The sequence below is a fragment of the Rhinatrema bivittatum genome, chromosome 6, assembly GCF_901001135.1.
Source record: "Rhinatrema bivittatum chromosome 6, aRhiBiv1.1, whole genome shotgun sequence".
Taxonomy (NCBI): domain Eukaryota; kingdom Metazoa; phylum Chordata; class Amphibia; order Gymnophiona; family Rhinatrematidae; genus Rhinatrema; species Rhinatrema bivittatum.
In genome coordinates, this window is record NC_042620.1 from 142,549,788 (window position 1) to 142,575,651 (window position 25,864).

At 46.6% G+C, this 25,864-nt stretch overlaps 1 protein-coding gene across 5 annotated transcripts in view; it reads left to right on the forward strand.

The window, feature by feature from the left end:
- Window positions 1–25,864, forward strand: part of LOC115093775 (SAP domain-containing ribonucleoprotein-like) — a 402,230-nt gene that overhangs the window by 65,441 nt on the left and 310,925 nt on the right. The window lies entirely within an intron of this gene.

Sequence of the window (25,864 nt, forward strand, 5' to 3'; positions counted from 1 at the left end):
CAAAGGGCAGTGAGAGCTTCCAGCAGCACAGTAGCTTAGACTGGACAAGTCCAATCCTTGCTAACTCGAATTGTTAGCAAACAAAGGGCAGGCTAAATACCCGGATGGCGTGACATCACTCGAGGGGGCTGCCCCCGAAGTTCCCGCCATGACGTGGATAAAGACATTGGTGGCATGCACGTGCGCACCCTAGGAGGCCTTTAGGAGAAACATGGCGGGATTGCCTTGCCATTGCCGTTCCGGGGACTCCGGAGAGAGCGGCATGCAGATGCGGCGGTAGCCATCTTCCCAAGGCTAGTGGGGAGAGCAGAGAGAAAGGTGAGGCACAGAGGTTGAAGCTGTCTGAGACCGGACGCAACACTATTTATTTATTTAAGTTTTTTTTATACCGACGTTCATGGCACAAGTCATATTGCATCGGTTTACATCAAACAGAGATGGATTACATCAAACAGAGATGGATTAACCAAAAACTAATCAGTTAACGAAGAGGAAACGAAGAACGAGTAGGTTATAACTAGGAATTAGAAATACAGAAATTGAGAAACATATCAACATGATACATTAGCATTCGTTATAGTGTCTGCTGAGTAACATACATAGCATGGTAGGGTAACAATTGACATTTGTGGGGTATCTAATTAGGTATGATTAGGTTGGGTATCTAAAGACGTTTGAGATGTTAGGTAAAGGCTCGAGTGAACAGCCAGGTCTTAAGTTTTTCTTGAAGGACAGTGGGCAGCTTTCCTGGCGGAGGTCAGGTGGCATGTCATTCCAAAGGGCTGGTCCATCTATGGAGAAGGCCCGTTTGTTAGTGTGGGGAGTGCATGGTGGATTTGGTGGGGGGGGGGGGGGGGGGGAGGTGGAGGGTTTGATTATAGGCCTCTCTAACTGGTCTATTTGAGGTGTGGAGTCGGAGTGGGAATTTTAGTGTGAGTGAGTGCTGATTGTGGATAGTTTGTGTATGATCGTAAGGGACTTATAGATTATTCTGAAGCTTATGGGGAGCCAATGTAAATTCTTAAGTATGGGTGTGATGTGGTCGCCTTGCATATTGAAGACTCATTAATCGCTGATATCTTTGTCCAGAGAGATTGAAGGCAATAGTTTCAGCTAGGAAAGCCTATGGCTTGAAACTGAAAAGATTTTCCTTCCAGTGTCAACAAAACCACTTGCACCTGTTTTCTTGTGAGCCCAGACAATTGCTTGCCAACTTGCTTTTCCTCTCGGAATCAGGCCTTGCTTAACCTCCCTATAAGGGTACATCTCAGTGCTATAGCGGCTTACCATGTTTTACTTGATCTATCTCAACTCATTCTTGATGTCCAGATTTATGAAAGGCTTATGGCATGTGCAGAAATCTCCTATACCATGGGACCTGAATGTTTGTCCTTTCTCAATTGATGAAGTTACACTTTGAACCACTAGCATTGGCTTTTCTTAAATACTTGTCATGGAAAGAATCTTTTCTTGCAGCAGTAATATTCATCAGGAAAGTCAGTGATCTCCAAGCTCTTGTTCACTATTTACCATATATACAGTTCTTCCACAATAGGATAGTGCTCTGCACTCACTCGAACTTTCTCCCAAAAGTCATATCGACTTTCCATATCAATCACTATTGATTGCCTGTTTCTTTCTGAGGTGACATGCGTATGAAGGCTCAAAAACCCTTTATACCTTGGATTGAAAAGATTCTTAGCCTTTTACAGCCACACTGCCAGTCTTCACAGTTCTTCATATCTTATAATCCTAATAGACTTGGCATAGAGTGACTAAGCATGCATTGCCTAACTGGATAGTGGACGTCATTCAGCTTTGCAACACCTCAGCAGGCCTACAAATTACAGATTTCCTGTTGACAGATTGGACTCAGGACCAGTGGGTTTATGCTCCCCTGCCAGCAGATGGAGATAGAGCAAGCTGATATATATATAGCCCTGCAGTGACCCCAGCCTGCCAGTATTCTCAGTCTCCAACAGATGGTGGACGTGCATCTTTGCTTCAAGCTTTTTGGAAGGAGAAATTTGAATTTCTAAATTCAGAAAAAGCCCCCCCTCTACCATGGTGATACCTAAAGGTGCCTTTCCCAGTTGAGAATTCCTGAGGTGATCTCTGTGGTCCCTCAGAAGTGTGCCTTGGTCAGGTAGCTGGGCTTCCCAACATGGACTTAGTTGTTAGTTCAGCTGAAAGGCAGAGTGGCAGTGATGGCAGATGCCCTTTACCCCCGCTGTCAGAGACCGTCTCTGTACTAATCCGATAAGCACTGAGCTCAGGTAAGATTTAAAAAAAAAAAAAAAAAAAAGGTTTCACCTGAATTAGACAGGGGTTTCAGGACTTCCTCCGGTCTCCATTTTAGGTGTACCGTACTGACGTTCGTTCCCACTCCTGTTGGGGTTGGAACTGGGCAGCCAGGCGGGTGGAGTAGCCCCCGGTGAGCTAGGCCCCGCATTTAGGTTTTGTTCTTGCACGCAACATGGTAGTAGTTTTCACGCGCTCTTATGTATGTTCTGCTGCCCTCTAGAAGCTGTCGGTTTGTATGGTGCGTCTGCTCTGAACACGTGCGCTTAGTTTTTTAGTGCATTTTTTATGCATGAAAAATTTAAGTGCTTTACTGGGCACACATTGTGTGCGGAATTGGCCGCGTTTTCTTCTAGGTGCTTAATTTGTGGGCGCACTTCTTTTTTTAAGCGCCAACTGTGCTGACACATGCTTACCGCTGCGATGGTGCTGGTAAGCAAGAAGCCTAAACATCTTCCTATTTGTATTGCCTGTTATATTAGGGCTTCTCAGCTTGACCTGGCTTCTAACCTGTGTCAGCGCTAAGATTCTCGGGGAGTTGTCTTCCTTGGATTTTGCTAAGCCGGTCCCTTCCTATTTTGATGATGGGTTTGTCATGGCTTTGGCTGGGGGGGACGCGAGATCTTGGCTCTCCCTTGACGGGCTTCTCCGCTAGCCTCTTCTGTAGATCCCCCTCGGGTTGAAACACTCACCGCGGATGCCCCGTCAAAGATCGATTCATGGTGCGGGGGATGTGTCGGTGACATCGCGGCCACTTGCCGCGTCGATGCCACCGATGCACCGACGACCATCATTCCGGCTCTCACACGAAGCATCGGCGCACAGACGCAAAGAGAAAATAGCATCGCAATCGCATAGTGCCTATGCACCATCGACGCACATGCAGATCCTCTTAACCTGACGCCGCCGAAGCCTAAAAAGCATACAACAGGTCATAAAAGACCTAGAGAACTGTCACTTCTACTAGTAGTAGACTCGGATCAAGATGTCTCTCCGCCAAGGTTCTCAGGCAGCATATCATCTTCCTCATGTGCTTTCGGGGCTTTCTACAGTTTGTCTATGCCGTACAGATCCTGGACTCCAAGACCCTCTTAGAAAGTCGTAAAACCTCCACCAATTATGACACATCCCAGGGACCCAAGTACTGATATACTACTGGCTGCCCTGTCGCCCACTCCTTCTACTTCGGGGTTAGCTTCACAAGCTATATCCCAAATCACCACAATATTGTCACAGTTTTTACAATCTGTGGAGCAAATACATCAGCCACCACTACCTATTCCAGCCGTAATACCACTGGTTCCAGAAGACCCCTCTATCCCGGGGCCAGCTCTAAAAGACCAACCACAAAGGCCTGCATCGCCAGTGGAAGATCTCCTAAACACATCTTCCTCAGAAGACTCAACAGGTTATCCATCAGACCCAGCTGAGGTCCCGCCTGAACCCGCCTCTCCACCAGAAGACCTTACCTATTCCCTATTCTTGGAAAAGGTAGGCTTAATGCTAAATATAGAAACGAGGAAAATACCAGACCCCCATCAAGAAATGTTAGGGATCCTAAAGATTTTTGACAATCCCATTGAGCCCATAGCACTTCCGCAACATTCGGTGCTAAATGCAGTGATGGAAAAAACATGGGATACCCCTCTCTCTACTCCTCTGACATCGAGGAAAATAGACTCAAATACCACATGAGGGACTCTTCCTTTTACTCAGCAGTTCAACTCCCACGTAATTCTATAGTCGTTGAATCTGCAATGCAGAAAGCAAGGAAGTCACGGCTACACTCGAACACACCACCTGCTCGAGATGCAAAATCTCTAGATGACTTTGCAAAGAAAGCATTTCAATCCAGCATGCTAAATGCTAAGACTCAAAATCATCAATTTTTCATAGCACAATATCTATTTGAAAATTTACAGGCTCAAAAGCCTCATTTGCAACAAGGATCCTCAGACTCCTATTTGCCTGCAGAATATCATAATATGGAAGAAGGTCTCAGATGTCTCCTTCGCTCAGTTTGAGGGATTTGAGATTTCCTCAAAAACTTTGGCGAACGCTATAGCGGCGAGGAGGCTCATATGGCTTATATCCAGTGCCATTAGGGATGACGTACATGACAAATTAGCCAATCTTCCATGCCGTCCTGACAATTTGTTTGGAGATAAGTTCACCGAAATGGTAACAAAGCTTAAAGAACAAAAGACAGGAGTGCTATCACTGACCTCTCCTCACCAGCCTTTGTCATCTAGGCAACAATATTCTTCTTACAGAAAAACTAGCTATCCCAGAACGTACAAGCCTTACTCGTTTTACAGGCCCCCGCCATATCAACCTACCAGACAACAGCCTTACCAACAACCAGGACCGCAACAGCGCCCCAGAGCCCCTTGCCAGTCCTGTCAACAAACTGATCCTCAACCCTCAAAGACCCAGCAGGGCTTTTAGAAATATTCTGTCCACTGGCTCAGACATCTTTGGTAGGGGCCAGGTTGTCCAGGTTCCTCCCAGCCTGGGACAACATTACATCCGACCAATGGGTCCTCACTATAATAAACGAAGGTTACTCCCTCAATTTCAAATCTCTTCTGACATTCCCACACTTAGTTCCTCAAAAACACCAAACTGTACATCGAGGACCTCTCCTTCGGGAAATCAAAATACTCCTCCAGCACAAGTGCATTCGGGAATTAATTTCTCCACAACCTCATCAAGGGTTCTATTCACAGTATTTCCTTATTCCCAAGAAGTCAGGAGAGCTACGTCCAATCTTGTACCTACGCACACTCAACAAGTACCTTCACAAAGAGAAATTCAAAATGACTTCTCTCAAGTCCATTCTACCCTTCCTTTGACCCAACGATTGGATGTGTTCACTGGACGTGAAGGATGCATATGCCCACATACCAATGCATCCCAACTCCTGATGTTACCTCTGTTTCCAGATGGACGACAAACACTTCCAATACAAAGTTCTTCTATTTGGCGCCTCCTCTGCCCCCAGAGTCTACACCAAATGTCTAGCAGTAGCGGTGACACACCTCCGTCGACAGGGGGTTCAAATATTTCCTTATCTGGACGATTGGCTTCTAGTAGCACCCAACAAGTCTCTCCTACAGGACAATCTAATCACACGATTTCTTGCCTAGACAATCTGGGTCTACTAATCAACTAAGAGAAGTCAAATCTACAGCCAACTCAAACCTTACAGTTCATCGGGGCCTATATCGACACCATTCAAGACAAGGCATTCCTTCCACACCCGTGAGCACTAGCTCTCTCAATACTGTCTTCAGTCCTACTACACAGTACAACTGTTCCGGCCCGCCAAATCCTGACTATTCTAGGACACATGGCAGCATCTATCTATGTAGTCCCACACATACAACTACACATGCGTCATTGACAATGAGGTCTGAAGAATCAATGGAGCCAGTTCCTTCATCCACTGTCGACTCCCATCACCCTATCAGCATGAAAAAATACCTGCAATGGTGGCTACTCCCAACAACTTTAACGATGGGATCACTTCTACGACCCTCTCGACATCAAATAATACTCACCACAGATGCCTCTCCCAAGGTATGGGGGGCTCACCTAGACAACCTTCAAACTCAGGGACTATAGTCCACGGCAGAATGCAATCAACACACAAACCTTCTGGAACTTCGAGCTGTACGGAACACCCTTCGAGCCTTCGAATCCCTGCAAGGGAAAATGTTGATGATTCACACAGACAACCAAGTCAGTGTTTTACATAAACAAGAAAGGACGGTCAGGTTCTTGGAACCTCTGCAGGGAAAAGTCTATTTCTCTACAAGCATCTTACTTACCCGGAATCAGCAATTCCAGAGCAAATAAACTGAGCAGAATATTTCACCCCCAAGAATGGGAACTACATCATAAGAACATAAGAAATTGCCATGCTGGGTCAGACCAAGGGTCCATCAAGCCCAGCATCCTGTTTCCAACAGAGGCCAAAAACCAGGCTAGAAGAACCTGGCAAGTACCCAAACACTAAGAAGAACCCATGCTACTGATGCAATTAATAGCACTGGCTATTCCCTAAGTATAATTGATTAATAGCCATTAATGGACTTCTCCTCCAAGAACTTATCCAAACCTTTTTTGAACCCAGCTACACTAACTGCACTAACCACATCCTCTGGCAAGAAATTCCAGAGCTTTATTGTGCGTTGAGTGAAAAAGAATTTTCTCCAATTAGTCTTAAATGTACTACTTTCTAACTTCATGCATTGTTCCCTAGTCCTTCTATTATTCGAAAGTGTAAATAACCGAGTCACATCTACTCGTTCAGGAGGTAGCGCATCGCATTTCCTTTACTTGGGGTCTTCCCTGCATCGATCTTTTCGCGACAGAGCTCAACAGCAAAGTGAGGAAGTTTTGCTCAGTGTATCCAAGCCCACACTGACTAGCTTAGGACGCGTTCCTCATAAACTGGTCTCGGGGTCTTCTGTAAGCGTTCCCTCCGATACCACTCATCTCTCGCACAGTCCAAAGATGCATCGAGGACCAGGCAGATTTGATTCTCATCGCGCCAGTGTGGCCAAGACAACCAAAGTACAGTTACTTGATACAGCTGTCAATATACAATCCAATTCCCCTAGGCAACAGCCTTCAGCTACTTACCCAGGAGAACGGATCACTACTTCATTCATCGCTGCACTTCACGGCATGGAGATTGAAAGGCTCGTTTTCCAGAACTTGAACATCGCTCCTCCTCTTCAGGACATACTAGTCTCCTCGAGAAAACCATCGACTAGACTCAACTACCAACGAAAGTGGTCACGCTACGCTGCCTGGTGCTCATCTGCAGGTATGGATCCACTCACCTGCCCACCAGAACACCTTCTGGCCTACCTCCATTTAGTATATTGCGAAAGCCTAGCCACTGCCTCACTCAAGAGTACATTTAAGCGCCATAACAGCTTACCATACTCCCCTAAATGGGGAACCCATATCATGTCATTCTCTCGTATCCAGATTCATGAAAGGGGTCTTGCGCTTATGTCCCCCGACAAGGAAACTGCCAGTGCCGTGGGATATCAACATAGTCCTTGAGCAACTCATGCTACTGCCTTTTGAACCATTGGACACTTGTCATATACGATACCTTTCTTGGAAAGTACTCTTCTTAACTGCCCTCACATCAGCAAGGCGTGTCAATGAACTACAAGCCTTGGTTCACTACCCTCCTTATCTACAATTTTACCATGACAAAGTTACACTATGCACACACCCCAATTTTCTGCCAAAGGTCATTTTGGTTTTTCACATTAATCAAACCATCACTTTACCCACTTTCCATCCAAGACCTCACGCCAGTGACAATGAGCGAAAACTTCACACCCTGGATTGTAAATGTGCGCTTGCCTATCGCAAAAAATGCACTCATTCGCCCAACAGAGCCTCACAACTCTTCCTCTCCTTCAACCCAAACGCGCCAGGATGTCCAGTATCAAAAAGAACATTATTCTCCTTGATATCCAACTGTATACAATTCTGTTATCAAAACTGTTTGGAACAACTATCTGCAACACCTAAAGCGCATCAAGTCTGTGCAATGGCGGTTTCAGTTGCCCACCTCCATGAGGTGCCTCTCATAGACATCTGTAAAGCAGCCACATGGCTGCTTGTGATCTTGGGCAAGTCACTTTACCCTCTATTGCCCCAGATTGTAAGCCCTCTGGGGACAGGGAAATTTCTACAGTACCTGAATGTAATCCGCTTTGAAGCGCTGAAAGAAGTGTGAAAAGCGGAATATAAAAAATAAAATAAATAAATAAAATAAACATGGTCATCATTACATACCTTCACATCCCATTACTGTTTGGATAAACAAGCTGCGGATGATGCATGCATGGGGCGGACTATACTGCAGAAAGGCACATAGTCAACAAATAAAACACCTTCATAAAAAGTGTCCACCTCTGCTTCTCCATATTGAGCAAAAACAAACAATTATACTCATAACCATATGCTCAGTACGGGGACTCCCAGACAGCATGGTTAATTCAGCTGCTTATCTACGTGAAAAAAGCAAGTTTGCTTACCATAAACGGTGTTTTCCGTAGATAGCAGATGAATTAGGCATGCTGACCCGCCTGCCTTCTCGGACAGTTCTGACATAGCATACTAATTTGCTTTGATATGGACTGAGGAGCCTCAGGCGAACGCGGGAAGATACAAGAGGGGGGTACCACACTGAAAGACTTTGGTGATCTTAGAGAGCTCCGCCACCTAGTGGCAATGATGACGTACCTAGACAGCATGGCTAATTCATCTGCTATCTACGGAAAACACTGTTTACGGTAAACAAACTTGCTTTTACAAGCAGTTTTGCATAACCTGTTTTTTCTGTTGATAAGTAGGGCTGTCGTAGACATGATCTGTGAGTGGCGTCATCTGATGGTAATAAACAGACTTGTCTGTCCAAGCTAGTAGAGCTTTGAGCTGTACTGAGCATGTTCAGGTGTGCCCACTCAGGTATTGCCTTCAAAGCCTCTTCAGTCTGTTTTTTGTCCGAGCACAGCCCAGACGTGTTCTCGCTCTCCAGATATTTTTTTCAAAATTATTAAATTTGTTTTGATTTTTTTGTTTTGTTTTGTTTTTTTTACATTTATTTGCCTTGCTGCACTGCAGCACCTTCAGCAGCACTTTTGGTGCTTCCAAAAACAAACTTTTACCTTTTTAAAATGGTGGCAAGAAAGGAACTGCATCCATGGTAATGTCTTTTTCCCTTACCGAAAATTCTTTTCTTCACTGGGATTATGCTTGTAGACAGATGCCCTGTGCTCTCAATTCCAGGGCATAGAAGAATTTATTCTCTCAGCAGTGGCAGTATTTTCTTCTGCAGTACAGTCTTGTCTGCCTTGCTGGGATATAAATTGAGCAGGAGTTCTTCAAAGCCCCCCCCCCCTCCTCTCATCGGCCCATGTCAATACCATGGGATCGAGTAATTCTGTTGTCCTGCATCAAACCAGAGCCTGCATATCAGCCCATCAATTCACTTGACACACATGACGCACAGTGTATCATGGCAGACTCATGCTCAAAAAACATTGATGCATGGGAAGCTGTAATGCCCTTAGTAATTGTGGACCCCTAGTGAGCAAGTCCACTAGGTCCACACCAACAGCTGGCAGATGAACCCTGTGGTGGGACAGACTAGAGCTTCGCCTGTACCAGCTGCCTCACCCACAGATTAAGCCCTTGGGTTCTGGTGGTCAGCAGGACTAAGTGGGACCCTATAGTAATCCAAAGAATTAGAGTCCCAATTCAGGCAAAGGTCAAGGCGGGGCAGCAGACAACAGATCCAAGAAGCTAAGCAAGAGATCAGGGCAGGCAGCCAACAAGGAGAGGTCAGGTCCAGGTAGCAATCCAAAATGGTTGAGGTCCAAAGCATAGGTCAGTCTGGGAGGCAGGACAAGGATGGAGACACAGATGGGGATACAGTGAGACAAAGGCAAGGCAGGGTGAGGGCAAAACTAAGTAGGAAGGAACAGCGGACAAGGCAAGGAATCAGGAGTGAGGCTGGAACACAGGAATGAAGGCAAGGACAGGGCAACATGCATTGAAGGCAAGGTACTACAAGAGACCTGTTGCTGAGATGTTGGAGTGCCCAGGACAGTCTTAAATAGGAGACCTCTGATGTCATTAAAGAGCACTGCGGTGATTCTGCCACTGTGGCCCCTTTAAGTGCAGGAACATTGGGCATGTGTGCACCTAAGAGGAGCCGGAAGGCATGGTAGTTGGGCAGCAGGGGAGCCCCATAGAATGGCAATTGTGATGCTGAGTGGTGTCTCAGCCGCTGAAGGCCTCCAGCAACATCAGGAGCGAGTAAGGGTGGCTCATGGGATGGCCCCCATGAACCACCAAATGTAGCAGAAGTACACTGGATTCATAAGAGCCCTTGATGCACCGAAGGCAGAGGGAGCTCCTCGACTTACTTGAGGGCAGAGAGAACTCTCCACGCACTGGAAGCAGATGGTAAGCGTTGACATGAACCAGAAAGCCGCAGGAGGTGTAAGTAAGATTGCGAAACACTCCGCTTAGAGGACCTCGAGAACAGGTCTCGTAGGTCAAACTTACGTTTTGTTGGCCTGCCTGAAGCGAAGGCGGAGCGAGAGTTAGCTGCCTTTTTGGAAGAATGGCTGCCACTAGTATTGGAATTCCCGTCGTCACACGGACCATTGAGGATTGAGAGGGCCCATCGCCTAGGCCTTAGTGCGATGTGGCTTTGAAGCCGAGAATTGATATTGCGAAAATTTTAAATTTCCAGCATAAAAATGCAATCCTGCGGGCCCTGAGGACCGGGAAGGAGCTGGAATATGAGAACCACAAAGTGCTAGTCTTTCAAGACTTCTCTGTGGGTCTATCTCAGCAACGGAGGCTGCTAGCTCCATTTTGTACTAAGCTCTTTGCTCTCAATGTGCGAGCAGCTCTCCTGTATCCTGCCCATCCACGAGTAGCCACGCCAGACGGTGTTTGGTGGCTAAATAACCCCATGAAAGCCCAGGAGTTTTTGAAACTTACAGAAGCGGCGGCCCAGACCTCCTTTGGACCTTCCCGCGGGTCATCGGGTTTCCAGTGAGTGCCTTTATTTTGCTTAGAAAACAGGCGCAGGTACGTAGTATTATCACATCCGGACTGTGTGGTGCGATGAAGCAGTTGGCTTTTTTTTTTTTTTTAGGTCCTGTGATTTTTTTGGCTCACAGAAGGAGCTTTTTAAATTTTTTTTGTTTATACCTGTCAGGCCCTCTTTTAAGCCCCCGCTCAGGTTGCATGCGTGCCAGATGGCACTCCCTCTGATTTCCGATTACGTTCTGCAGGTTTGGAAACCTGGCTGAGGGGCTGTTTCGAACGCTTCCAATTGTTAAGCCCGGCAGGAGTGAGTGTTGCCCGCTACTCTGGAACCTGATGAGAGTGATCGGGTTCTCGGCCTCACGGACTCCTTCAGGGCTGCGGGATGCCCTACCGCGAGAAGTTCCTCTTTTTTTTTGCTGAACATTGAGTGGTTATTCCAGAGGATTTTTTCCCTTTTATCTGGCCCGTTCAATGCCACTCGGCTTACTTTGCAAGGCCTCGGGCCCTGTTCCGATGAGGGTTCTCTCTTGTGGGGGGGGGTGTCTCTGTTGGAGCAGGGCCCGACACAATTTCGGGTCCTTGCTGGGTCACGTGGAGAGCCGGTGTGGTGGTACCCATTTATTTCACTCTCAGTTTTCCTTGGACTGTCTGTTTTTACTTCATTTCATTTCTTTCTCTTTAGTTGCTGGGTTGCTCTCGACATGAATTGCATTAGTGGGCTTACCAGCAGTCTTTGTGTTCAGTAATCACAGCAAGACTGAGTTTTTTTTTCTTTTAAGTCTTGGCTGTAATTCCACATGTGAAGGTTCTTTGTTAGATTTATGCATTCAGCCATTGGGGTGATATGTAAAATTTACTATACTATCCCATTTCATGAGATTGGGGGGGGGGGGGGGGGAGTTGGATGGGGGTAGGTGGAGGGGAGATGCCGTTCGTGGTTAAGTGATCTCCACTAGTTTAAGGGATGAGAGAGTTTGTTACTCTGGGGTGGGGGAAGAAAGGGATGGGGGAGGTGGGAGGTGAGGGGGATTACCCTGTTACTGTTGGGTTTGTATGCTGTGATAGGGATACACGTCTGAGCTGTTTTTGCACTAATGAGTCCTGGGGCCTAGGGCCTGATGTGATGGGGATCTCAGCTGGGAGGATCTCTGTCTTCTATTTCCATTTCATTCCTTTCTCTAAACATAGTCACGCAGTAGAAGATAGCTAATCAACAGGTGCGGCTGTTCTCATGGAATATATGTGGTATTAATTCCCCAATTAAAAGAACAAAAATTCTCACTTTACTTAAAAAGAAATCAGCTGACCTGGTGTTCCTTCAGGAAACGCACCTAACTGATTTGGAGCACAAGAAATTGTGCCGCAGTTGGGTAGGTTCGGTGCACTTTGCTTCTGCCACTACCAAATCTGCAGGTGTGGCCATTTTGATAAATAAAAGCTTGCCCATTTCTGTTAAACATGAAATTAAGGATCCCATGGGTAGATATCTCATATTGGTTGTGGAGATTTTTCAAACCACGATGGTGCTGTGTAATCTATATGCCCCCAATAATCCCAGTCTTGCCTTTTTCTAGGCCATCCATGATCAATTGATGCCTTATCTGGAACACAGCATCATTGTGGGGGGAGATTTCAACACGGTTAAAGATCCTCAATTGGACAGGGGAAGTACCACGGGACAGGGCCGAGGTCCTTGGGGCAAACACATCTCACTTCTAGAACGTGGGTTGGGCTTGGTAGATGTATAGCGTACCTTCAACCCCACGGCACGAGATTTTAGACATCTCTCTCGTGCTCATGCCACTTATTCTCGCCTGGATTATATCTTGCTTAGTACTGGGTTGTTCTCTAAGCTCACTGCAGTGGGATTGGATGACATTATTCTCTCAGACCATGCACCAGTCTGGGTGGAGTTGACCTGGTCGACAGGGCACTCATCTTCATTGAAATGGCGCTATCCCTATTATTTGGCTGAGGACTTGGGTTTCTGGGAGCACCTTCTGGCCAAGTGGAAGGAATATGCCCTACACAATGAACAGCATGTGGGGGACCCGAAGCTCTACTGGTATACATCTAAGGCGGTCATGCGGGGGGAGATTATTTCTTATGTAGCGCACCGCAAGAAAATGATTGATAAGAGGATATTGATCTTAAGCTCTCAGTTGCAGCGCGCTAAACAGGCACTACTATGTGATAATTCCCCTGACGAGAGGGCTACTTATTTATCTATCCATAGCACTCTCAACTCACTCTTACACCAGAGAGCGAAGAAAAGCTTGATATACACTCAGCATAAGCTTTTTCAGTTGGGGAATAAATCTGATAAGCTGCTGGCCAATTTAGTTCAAGCACGGCGAAATCCCCGATATATTACTGCACTGAAATCTTCAACTGGTAGCCTGGTTACCGACACTCCCACAATTTTACAGATTTTCAAAGATCACCGTGCCACCCTATATAGTGCAGGACAGTGGGTTGAGGAGGCTTGCCTCCAGTTTTGTGACAGGATTGAGTTGCCCCAACTCACGTGTGAACAGCAGCAGTAGTTGAATCAGCCGATTTCAGAGGCGGAGACTAGGAGGGCAATTTGGCATTCTAAGCGCTTTAAAGCCCCTGGCCCTGATGGGTTTACTGCAGAATACTATAAAACTTTAACTTGTGCTCTTATTGGCCCTCTGTCAAAAACATTTAATGCCCTGATCGATGCGGGATCATACCCTAGGCACTGTAATGAAGCTCATATTACACTCATCCCTAAACCTGGGAAGGAGCTGCACTCCCCGGCATCCTACCGGCCTATATCCTTATTAAATGTAGATAAAAAATTATTAGCTAAGATTTTAGCTGACAGATTAGCCCCAATTTTGCTCTCCTTAATTCGACCGGATCAGGTAGGGTTTGTACAGAAACGTTATGTGCTCACGAACATTCGTAGGGTAATGGCGGCCATGGCTGTCTGCACACAAAGTCAGGTACCTTTCCTGGCTAAGTTGCGACGCAAAAAAAGCCTTTGATAGGGTGGAGTGGTAGTATTTGTTTTATATCTTAGAAACCATGAATATAACGGGCCACTTTCAAGATGCGCTCAGACTACTCTATCGAGACCCCATCGCACTAATTGTGGCAAACCAATCTCACTCAGAGAATTTCCCTATCTGTCGGGGGACCAGACAGGGATGCCCATTATCCCCCTTGTTTATTTTGCAGATTGAGCCTCTCCATCTGGCTTTGAAAGAGGCTCGGTTGATCAAGGGCATCCGTTTTCAAGCCAATACCTTCAAATATGCCGCCTTCGCTGATGACCTTTTGGTTTTTCTTACCCACCCCAAGCATTCTTTGCCTTCTTTGCTGTCTCTCTTTTGGGAGTTTGGATCGTTTTCCAGTTTTAAATTGGACCCAGAAAAATCAGAAGCCCTGGCCTTTCCTGATCCGCTAAGAGATAGATGGGAGAGTCCATTTCCCCTGCTTTGGGCACCCATGCAAAAATGGTACTTGGGTGTCAACCTGCCAATTGAGTTCACTAAGATCTATGATTTATAGGTCTCCTCTTATGGACTTTACCCTGGAACGCGTACGAAGATGGCACTCCCTTCCCTTAACTTTGGGTGGCCGTATACATCTTATTAAGATGATCATCTTACCAAAGTGGCATTATGTTTTCCAAAACTTGGTACTTCTGCTGGCATCGAAGGATCTAAAAAAACTGAGCAGGGGATGCGGCATTTTTTTTGGAAGGAGGGGAAATCTAGAATAGCACTTTGGCGGTTACAGGAGAAATGGGAAACAGGGGGTCTTAGTGTCCCGGACCTTCGTTTGTACAACCTGGCCAGTAATTTAAGAGTGGTTCGGGAATGGTTGATGGGGGAAGGATTTTACATTAATCTATTGGCTGAACATACCCTCCTTGTCTCCCTAGACTTGTGCTTTGCCTTGCAGACCACGGCGGACAAGCTGTCTCTCCCAGGACCTTTAGCCAGTCTGGTCTTTCCAATTCGCTATGCCTGGTCGCAACTTATGAAACGGTTGCGGTTACCTAGGGTGTATGCCTATTTCCTTCCTCTGAAGGGTAATCCCAACTTTTCCCCGAGTTCTTCATCTGCCGTTTTTAAACAATGTTGGAACGGGGGATTATCCAGTTGGAGCACACCTTGGATGACACGGGGCACTTAATAACACCACAAAAGATGTCTGAACTTTATAACTTGCGGAATTTATCTCTGTTTTCTTTACGACTTTCACATTATGTTAAATCGTTACCAAAAGCTAGTATCATGCCCACTGGGTTCCATGCGGTGGCTGACTGTTTTCTACTGGAACAGGCGAAGGTGCCTACGCTTTCGCACTACTCTAAACGTTTGAGTACAGCTACCTTTCAAAATCACTGCCCGGTCTTAGCTGACCGTTGGAAAAGGATGGAGTTTTGCGGATGACCGACGCACCCTTGAGTGCCTGTTTCAGGTGCATAGTGAGGGTTTCGCCTAACTCCTGTTATCGAGAAATGCAGTATAAATTTCTCTGGAGGGTGTGTATGTCTCAACACAGGTGGCATTTCATACTACTTTGGTACCAGTGGCAACATGTGGGAAATGTAATAGGGAAGTAGGCACTCTCTCATTTGTTTTGGGGATGCGCCCTCATTAAGCAATTTTGGAGATGCATTGTCTATTTGTCCAGTTTGCTGGGTGTCTCTTTACAGGCATCTCCTTTGTTGCTTTTATTTGAATATGTTCCTCCTCGCCAAATACGTGAAGCAGGGGCCCGTCTGTTGTTTATGAAAGTCTGCTTTCCTAGCGTGTAGCAGATGGACTCATTACAAATGGGTATAGTGTGGTCGTGCTAGCAGTTGGAGACAGATCTGATGTCAGCACGTGGTACATATACCCCTGCAGGAAGTGCAGCAGCTCAGTAATTTCCGTCTCCAAAGCAGTTTGGAGCTACCTTACGCTCGCTGAGCGTTTTTCCAAATTATAATGACTAAATTCTTAGAAGAATCCTACCTGAAGACGAGCCCCGCACTCCTGCGGTGATTCCCTCGGGTCCCTCCCCCAGTTGAGTTTCCCGAGGTGATTTCCGTGGTCCCTCGGAGGTAGCGCCTCGGTCCGGTGGCCGGATCGCGGCAGGGACCTAGCCCCCGAGTGAGAAGGGCTCGGGCGCGGCATAGAGGCAGCCTCTGTCCCGATCCGTTCGCGGTGAGGACTTAGCCCCCGAGCGAGACGAGTTCGGGCGCGGCTTAGAGGCAGCGGGTGCACTTCCTCGAGTGCGGCGGTGACAGTACTCACCCTCTCCCCCCGCAGCCGGAGACCGCCCGGGTCGCAGCCGGGAAGCGCCGAAGATCAGGTAAGGCGTACATCTTTACTGGTCTCCGAAGAGCGAGGATTAGCAGGGTCTGCCTACGTGGCAGCCTGCCAAGGAGGTCGCCATTTTGCCTGCCTGCTCGCCGTCGCCATCTGCCTTGGTTCGCCGCCTCGATCTAGCATACAGACTAAGCACACAGGCATCGGGCGCGTATGTTAGGCGCCCGAAAGTGATAGGCGCACGTTCATAGGTGCACATTGATAGGCACACATTGAAAGATGCATGCTTTCGGCTGAGAGCATACCGGAGCGTACAGATAACAGGCGCGATGGAGCGTATGAGAGCCCATGCGACCGCAGAGCCGGCACCTCCAGAATCAGGCATAAGAGCTCTAGGCCTCTGCTCAGCATGCCAACTCAGAGCCACACAGAGCGAGGAAGCAGACTCCCTATGTGCCCAATGTGAGGAGGCCCTGGGAGTTCCAGGCCAGGGCCGGTCCCAGCCCAGATTAACTGCCAGTTCCTCAGGGAACACCCCGAACCTAGCAGGTCGCGGTGAGCAGCCAGGGAACCCTACAGACCTGGTGCCCCTACGGCTAGAACCTGCTTCGCTCTCCTGAGTGGAATTATTCAAGGGGATTCACGCCTTTGTCAAGATGCAGTCTGATCCCCGACTGGACCCATACGTACAGGATGACCCGGCCCCTGGACCCTCAAGACCTAGGCACGGCCACCCGGATGCCCCACTTATGGGGACTCAGATTACTCTGAGGAAGACGGCGAGCTTCCCGAGTAGGGAGAACTTCCCTCGGGGATAGAGCCGTATCGAACCATGAGACGTTTCTTTCTTAAAGAGGATCTCCCAGACTTGGTCTCTCAATGCCTGTCGGAGCTGGCTATCCCGGGCCAAGGCACCCCAGGGGAACCTAGAATGAACCCCCTGCTAGAGGGCCTGCATCAAATGGCTCACCATTTTCCCCTCCTACAAGCAGCACAGCAGCTAATCGATCTGGAGTGGAATGCGCCGGAGGCGTCATTCAAAGCGGGTCGGGCTTTGTCTAGCATATACCCCCTGGACCCGGCAACCAAGGAGCTGCTGGCGTGCCCGACGGTAGACGCCATAGTTAGCGCAATTGTGAAGCGCACCACCATTCCGGTGGAGGGAGGGGTGGCACTCAAGGATGCACGTGACCGGCGCATGGGCGCCATTCTGAAACAAGCCTTTGAGGTGGCAGCCATGTCCCTACGAATTGCGACCTGCTGCACCGTGGTGACGCGTTCTTGTTTATCACAAGCCAGGAACAACACCCCAGGAGAAGAAATGGAATCAGCCCTCTCGTTCCTCACTGACGCTGCCTCCGACTTAGTCCGTACAGCAGCCAAGGGGGTGTCATCCTCAGTGGCAGCCAGGAGACAGCTCTGGCTACGAAATTGGTCGGCCGACTCCTCCTCCAAGACGCGCCTTACCAGAATGCCCTTTAAGGGATCCCTCCTGTTCGGCAGCGACCTCGAGAAACTGGCTAACAAGTGGGGCGCATCTCCATTACCCCGTCTACCAGAAGACAAGTCAAGGAGGAATCAGCGCCCTTTTCCTAGGCCATCCAGAGGTAGAAGCTCTCAACGCTTCAACCCCTATAGGGCTCGCTACCAAACACTTCGTTCTCAAACCAGGAACCAGTCCTTTTGGACCAGGCACAACAAGAGGGGAACCGGTTCGGGTTCGGGTCCCGGCCGCACCCCACAATGAGAATCAGCCGACCCATCTGGGGGAAGAAGCCATAGGGGGCAGACTAACCCTATTCTACCACAGGTGGGTCGAGATTACTTCGGACCAGTGGGTCCTCGCCATTGTCCGGGAAGGGTATTACCTTGTCTTCCTTCATCTCCCTCCGGACAAGTTTGTGGAATCTCCTTGTCCGCCCCTCAAGAGGGCGGCGCTGGAAGCTACTTTGGAGAGACTCCTATCCCTAAAAGCCATAATTCCAGTGCCTGCATGGGACATAAATTCTGGGCATTACTCCATTTATTTCATTGTCCCCAAGAAGGGGGGCACCTTCAGACCCGTCCTGGACCTCAAGTCAGTCAACCGGCACTTACGGGTCCCAGGATTTCGCATGGAAACTCTGCGGTCAGTCCGAAGTGCAATACAGCCAGGGGAGTATCTCACATCCCTGGATCTGTCAGAGGCCTATTTGCATATCCCAATTCATCGGGATCACCAGCGCTACTTACGCTTCAAAGTCCTGGATCAGCACTTTCAGTTCCGGGCTCTACCCTTCGGGTTAGCTACCACGCCGCGGACCTTTACCAAGGTAATAGTAGTGGTGGCGGCGTCACTCAGGAAGGAAGGCATTCTCGTCCATCCCTACCTAGACGATTGGCTGATCAGGGCAAAGTCACCGGAGGAGAGCCACCGGGCAACCAACAGAGTTATATCTCTTCTGGAAAGCCTAGGATGCGTAGTCAACATAAACAAGAGTTCCCTACAGCCTTCGCAGTCGCTGGAATACCTAGGAGTCCAATTCGACACCCAGGAAGACAAGATCAGCCTGACCTCCAAGAGGAAATCAAAACTCCGGGATCGCTTGCAGAATCTGCTGAGCACCACTCGGCCCACAGCTTGGGATTACCTACAGGTCCTCGGCCTAATGGCCTCCACTCTGGAAGTGATACCATGGGCACAGGCTCATATGAGACCGTTACAGCGCGCCCTCCTATCTCGGTGGCGCCCACGATTACAGAACTACACCGTGCATCTACCTCTATCGGCCAGAGTACGGAATCAGTTACGGTGGTGGCTGCAGCCCGGCCACATGAGCCGGGGGTGAAAGATGTCCTCCCCAACCTGTACCCTGCTCACTACAGATGCCAGCCTGAGCGGCTGGGGGAGCACACTGCGAAGAGCTAACCGCCCAGGGGCGGTGGAACACAGAAGAGTCGGGGTGGAACATCAACCGACTAGAGGCACAGGCAGTCAGGTTAGCCTGCCTGCGATTTGCCCCTCAGACTTCAAAACAGAGCAGTCAGCGTGATGTCGGACAACGCCACCACGGTGGCATACATCAACCGACAGGGCGGAACCAGAAGCCGACAGGTATCCTTAGAAATAGCCCCCCTGATGGCTTGGGCGGAAACAAATCTCCAGGACATCTCCGCCGTCCACATCGCCGGGAAGGACAACACCACGGCAGACTTCCTCAGCAGAGAAAGCCTAAACCCGGGGGAATGGCAGCTGTCATCCACGGCCTTCCAGATGATTTGGATCAGTGGGGGACTCCGGGCATGGACCTACTAGCGGACAGGTCCAAGCTCAAGTACCCAGCTACTTCAGTCGCAGGCGGGATCCTCTATCCCATGGGATCGACGCCGTGGCCTCCGGGGATCCTGCTATATGCCTTTCCCCCATGGCCCCTGCTGGGTGCCATTATACACAAGATTCAGAGGCACAGAGGCCTAGTTCTTCTGGTGGTCCCGGACTGGCCAAGAAGATCCTGGTACGCAGACATGAGAAGACTACTGGCAGGGGATCCTCTACCCCTTCCCCCTCACAGGGACCTGCTGCGACAAGGTCCCATCCTCCACGAGAATCCAGCTCAATTCTCTCTTACGGTCTTGCCATTGAGAGGGCTAGACTGAAGAAAAGGGGATACTCGGGGCCAGTAATAGATACACTCCTCCGAGCACGCAAGTTCTCCACATCACTAACTTATATAAGGATCTGGAGTGTATTTGAAGCCTGGTGCGAAACTCGCAGCACCAATCCGCATGCCGCTAGAATCCCCATCATTCTGGATTTCCTGCAAGATGGACTTCAGAAGGGGCTGTCCCTCAGTTCAATCAAGGTTCAGGTGGCAGCGCTATCCTGCTACGGCCCCAGGAGTGACGGCAACAGCATTGCCACACACCCAGACGTTTCACGTTTCCTGAAAGGAGTCAAACACATTCGCCCGCCACTGAAGTGGCCAGTGCCCCTGTGGAACCTCAACCTAGTCTTGGAATTCCTAGCGGGACCCGCCTTCAGACCTCTCCGAGGCCTGTCCCTCCGTTTGTTAACCTTGAAAATGGTGTTCTTGCTGGCCGTATGCTCAGCACGCCGCATCTCAGAGCTACAAGCGCTGTCCTGCCGTGATCCATTTCTCAGGATCACCCCAGGGGCTATCCATCTTCGCATGGTTCCTTCCTTCTTACCCAAGGTAGTCTCACACTTCCACCTCAACCAAACCATATCCTTGCCAACCATGGAAGGTTTGAAGAAGTCGGAAGAAGGTCGAATACTGCGCCATCTCGACATCGGCAGGCTGCTGTCCAGATACCTGGAAATGTCGGAAGCAGTACGAAAAACGGACCACCTGTTTGTCCTTCACAGTGGGAAGAAGCAAGGAGAAGCGGCCTCACGGGCGACTATTGCTCGCTGGATCAAGGAAGTTATCAAGGCGGCCTACGTAGAAGCGGGGAAACCACCACCTATACGGGTCAAGGCTCACTCTACCAGAGCCCAAGCGGCCTCCTGGGCAGAAACTAGGATGCTGTTGCCTACAGAGATATGTAGAGCGGCAACGTGGTCCTCCCTCCATACCTTCTCCAGATGCTACCGTCTGGACGTCCAGGCCAGGGAGGATTCAGCATTTGCAAGGGCAATCCTAAACGGACCTCAGGCAGCCTCCCACCCAGTCTGGGAGTAGCTTTTGTACATCCCATTTGTAATGAGTCCATCTGCTACACGTTAGGAAATGGAGAGATTACTTACCTGATAATCTCGTTTTCCTTAGTGTAGGCAGATGGAATCAGCATCCCGCCCCGCTGCCGATATACATGGAGCTTCACCAATTCGAGGTAAGCCATGTTTTTCTTACATAGGGCATCCACCCTACGGGTGTCGACACCTTCCGGTTGAGAACACTGGCGGTCTCCAGCTACTATCAATCTGTCAGATTAATCATGTTCGGTTAATGAATCGGTCAGTCACACATATATCCATGAAGATTTTGCATGGAAGATTACTAAGCTGCTACACTTCCTGCAGGGGTATATGTACCACGTGCTGACGTCAGATCCGTCTCCAACTGCTAGCACGAGCACACTATACCCATTTGTAATGAGTCCATCTGCCTACACTAAGGAAAACGAGATTATCAGGTAAGTAATCTCTCCATTTGTGGGGAAAAAACTGATACTCATCCATTGGAAAGACTCTGTGGCACCTTCCCTTTGGACCTGGTGGAACCATCTGCACCGTTTCATGCAAATGGAGAATTTGTCGGCCCGAGCCTCTCCACGCCATCGATGCCAGTTTTTGCAGACCTGGGATCCCTACATCCAGGCTTTGCCCCATAAAACACGAAGCCTGATTTTAAATGGTCAACTGACCAATAACTTGGTCTAGATGACTCTAGTGTTCCCGACACAGTGTTTTGTAATTGGTTGGGGCTAGGGGAAGAGGTGGAGGGTAGGGTAGGCATGTGGGTTTCTATTCAAAGTTTGTGGTTAAGTACTCTGATTTGTTATTGCTTCCAATGTTGACCTCCTAAGGAAACCTGAGTTGAACATGCTGTAATTCTAACTGTGTTTATTTGGAAAATGTATTTATTTATTTATTTAAAATCTTTTCTATACCGTCGCTAAGTTTTATATACCATCGCAACGGTTTACATGTAGGCACATAATTAATGTAGGTAAAAGTGTACTATAGTACATTCTAACAGGTGCCGCCAAAGGTTCAGTTACAATATATCATTAAAGATAATCAATTGTTTAGAGAAGTAGGTCCTGACCGAGTGTACCAAAGGTACTTTTCATGGTTAAAATTTATTATAGATAGTGTTATAATTATGCTTATAGTGATGTAGAGTTCATAGACTACTCTACTGTACATTCCTAAGTACTGTGTGTCGGTGCTCTTCTGCCTATTCCTGAATATTTCTTATTCTCTTGTCTCTTTATAAAATGCTTGTTTAAAAAGCCATGTTTTTAAACTTTTCTTAAATGTTTTGAGATCACTTTGTAATCTGATCTCTAGAGGCATTGTGTTCCAAATTATGGGTCCTGCTAATGATAAGGCCCTTTCTCTCACTTGGGTTAGTCTTGCTGTTTTTACTGAAGGAATGGTTAAGAGTGCTTTATTTGCCGATCGAAGGTTTCTGTGTGGGACATCTGATTTCTCATCATGTATTAGTTTGTGAATGGTACATAGAGTTTTGTATTTAATTCTGTGTTCAATAGGTAACCAATGTAGTCCTGCCAGGGTTTCAGTTATATGGTCCCTCCTCTTTTTTCCAGTTAGTATTCTAGCTGCTGTATTCTGAAGTATTTGGAGTGGTCTTAATGTTATATTTGGTAGTCCTAGTAGAAGGACATTACAGTAGTCCGTGCTGGAGAAAATTAGTGCCTGTAGAATTGTTCGGAAGTCAGTTTGACTTACTAGTGGTTTTAGTTTTCTGAGTACCATGAGTTTTGCATAACCTTCCTTTACTTTTAGTGATATGTGCTGTTTTAGATTGATTTCAGGGTCCATTATTATTCCAAGGTTTCATACCATTTCAGCAAATTCAATTTTCTGGTTGCCTTTGAGGATTATTGAAGTTTGGCTGATTTCAGTATTTTTCCGTTCTAGGTGTAGAAATTCTTGTTTTATCGATATTAATTACAAGTTCCATGTGGTTTAGTAGTTGTCTTATAATGCTTAGGTACATGTTAGCTAGGTTTAATGTTTTCTCTAATGTGTCATCTACAGGTAGAATTAGTTGAATATCGTCAGCATAAATGTAATGTATGATTTCTAGTCCTGCAAGTAAGTGGCATAAGGGCAGCATGTCGCAGAACTCCTGTTTTGAGATTGATTTTTTCTGATAATGTGGTGTTGATCTGAACTTGGAAAAACCTGTTTTTTAGATATGAACTGAACCAGTTTACTGTTTTTCCGAGTAATCCGATCTCTTCTAGTCTATTTAGTAGTATTTTATGGTTTACTGTGTCAAAGGCTGCTGATAGGTCAAGCATTATTAGAATGTAGTGTTTACCGCTATCAAAACCTCTTAGAATGTTATCTGTTAGAGAGAGGAGCAGTGTCTCAGTGCTGTAGTGTTTTCGAAATCCGTGTTGAGCTGGATACAGTTCGTTATTGTTATCCAGGTATTCAGCCAGCTGTTTCTGTACTGTTTTTTCTATTAGTTTAGCTATTAAAGGAAGATTTGATACTGGGTGGTAGTTGTTCAGGATAAGGGGGTCACTGTTTTTTTTTTTTTCTTAATGATTGGTTTTATCATTGCTCCTTTCAGTATATCTGGCATTGTTCCTTCTTCTAGGGATAGGTTTATGATTTTAGCTAGTGTAAGGGCAACTGTGTTAGCTGATTTCTTAAGTTCAAATGTTGGTATTGAGTCAATTTTGTGTGGGGCGGGGTTTATATTTTTCAGCATTTGTTCCACTTCCATCTCAGATATATCATTAAATGATGACCATTGGTTGACATCTCTTTTTTGCTTTTTAATTTCGTGGTTGGTAGTATTTAGAAACATAGAAATGATGGTAGAAGAAGACCAAACGGCCCATCTAGTCTGCTCAGCAAGCTATGCACTTTTTTTTTTTTAATTTCTCTCATACTTCTGTTACTCTTGGAAGTTTATTTATTTGTAAGTTTATTTCTTAAGTTAGTCATTTTGTCACTGAAAAATTTGGCGATTTCATTACATTTTGATTCTGGTAGGTTTTGTGGTGATTCTTGCTTGTCACTGGTTAGGTTTGATACTATTGAGAATAGTGTTCTTGGATTGTTAGCAAACTTCTCTATTTTATTGCTGAAATATTCTTTCTTAACATTGAGGATTAGTTGTTTGTAAAAAGCTAGATATTTTCTGTATTTGGTTAGGTTATCGGTTGTTTTGTGTTTTCTCCATCTTTTTTCCATTGATCTGAGAGTCCTTTTTGCACTTTTACTTTTACATTATGCAGGGGTTATTTTGTCTTGCTTCTTTTTTCTGTATTGATTTGATGGGGTTTATCTCGTCAGCTATTTTTTTGGTTGTTTCTAACCATGTTTCTGTGGCAGAACTGCAGTTGATGTAGTCAATATTATTTAGTTTTTCCTCTAGTTTGTCATTTAGTTTTTCAATATTAAAAGGTGGTCTGTATTTAAATTCTGTGGGTTTATGTTTTTGTTTGATTTGAGGTTTAAGGAGTTTTATGTTGGACTGAGTGAGGAAGTGGTCTGACCATGGAATTTGTGTGTAGTCAGTGTTATAGTGTTCTAAGCAATTGTGATTGATTGAATGTGAGATCCAGTGAGTGTCCAGCTTTATGTGTTGGTTTGTTTGTTATTAGTGAGAAACCTAATAGTGTTTGGCATGCGTTTGATAAAGGGTGGGCGTCCATGTGAAGATTAAAATCTCCTAGCACTACGGTTGATTTAGAGATGTTCAAGTGTGTAGTAAGGAACTTAATTAGTGGTGATATATTTAGTTCTAGGAGGCTTGGTGGGCAGTAGATAAGGCATATTTGTATATTGTTTGTATCAAAAATGGCAATTTCATGATTTGGGGGGGGGGGTTATTTGGATAGATTTACATTTAAAGGTTTTTTCAATAATTAGTAAGAGACCTCCTCCGCGCTTATTTATTCTGGGGACTGAAAATACTTCGTAATTCTTGTGTGCTATTTGATTTTTTAGAACTATGTCTGGTTTTTTTAATCATGATTCTGTTATCGCAACAAAGTTTGGTTTATTGTCATACAGTAAATCCGTGATGATTGGGAATTTTTTTGCGACTGAATGTGCATTTAGTAAGATGAATGTTAGCATAATTAGTTTGTTTAATGCAGTAAAAATTGTTAAACTTAAATAAGTTTATTTATTTATTTATTTTAGGGTTTTTATATACCGACTTTCTTGATACAGATCAAATCAACTCTGTTTACATAGAACAATAGCTCATTAACAATAACAAGTCAAAACCTTAATTAGAGGGGTCAGAGAGGGGTAGTAGAAAGTAAAAAGTTACATTATAACAAGGGTGAGCAACTGGGAATTGGAAGTGAAGAGAAACCAAGGTAGAGAGGTATAAACAGAGAGAAGGGGCTTGAAGCCAACCTCTAGAGATTAACTCTAGCATTATAACATGATTATGCGACACTCTGCTAGTTTATATAGTAATATGAGATAGCTGAAAACAGCTGATCGGATACTATATTGGCAGAAATAGTCTAAGGGCTGGGAAAGGCTCGACCGAACAGCCAAGTTTTGAGTTTCTTTTTAAAAGTTTTGAGGCAGGATTCCTGTCGGAGATCCGGGGGCAGTGTGTTCCAGATGGCGGGGCCTGCTGTTGAAAAAGCCCGGTCTCTGATGTTTAATCTATGTACCATTTTGATCGTGGGAACATGTTGGGATCCCTTATAGGCATCTCTTAAAGGTCTAGTCGAAGAGTGTAATTTGAGAGGGTGTAGCAGGTCTAGGGGGGTCTGGTGGTAAATATTTTTGTGGATGACGGTGAGAGATTTGTGGAGTATTCTAAAGTTAACTGGAAGCCAATGTAGGTCTTTTAGTATTGGCGTGATGTGATCTCTTCGCTTAGTATTGGTCAAAATTCTCACAGCTGCATTTTGGAGCAATTGCAGAGGGTTTTAAAGTAACGGCTGGTAGACCTTGCAGGATCGAATTACAATAGTCGACC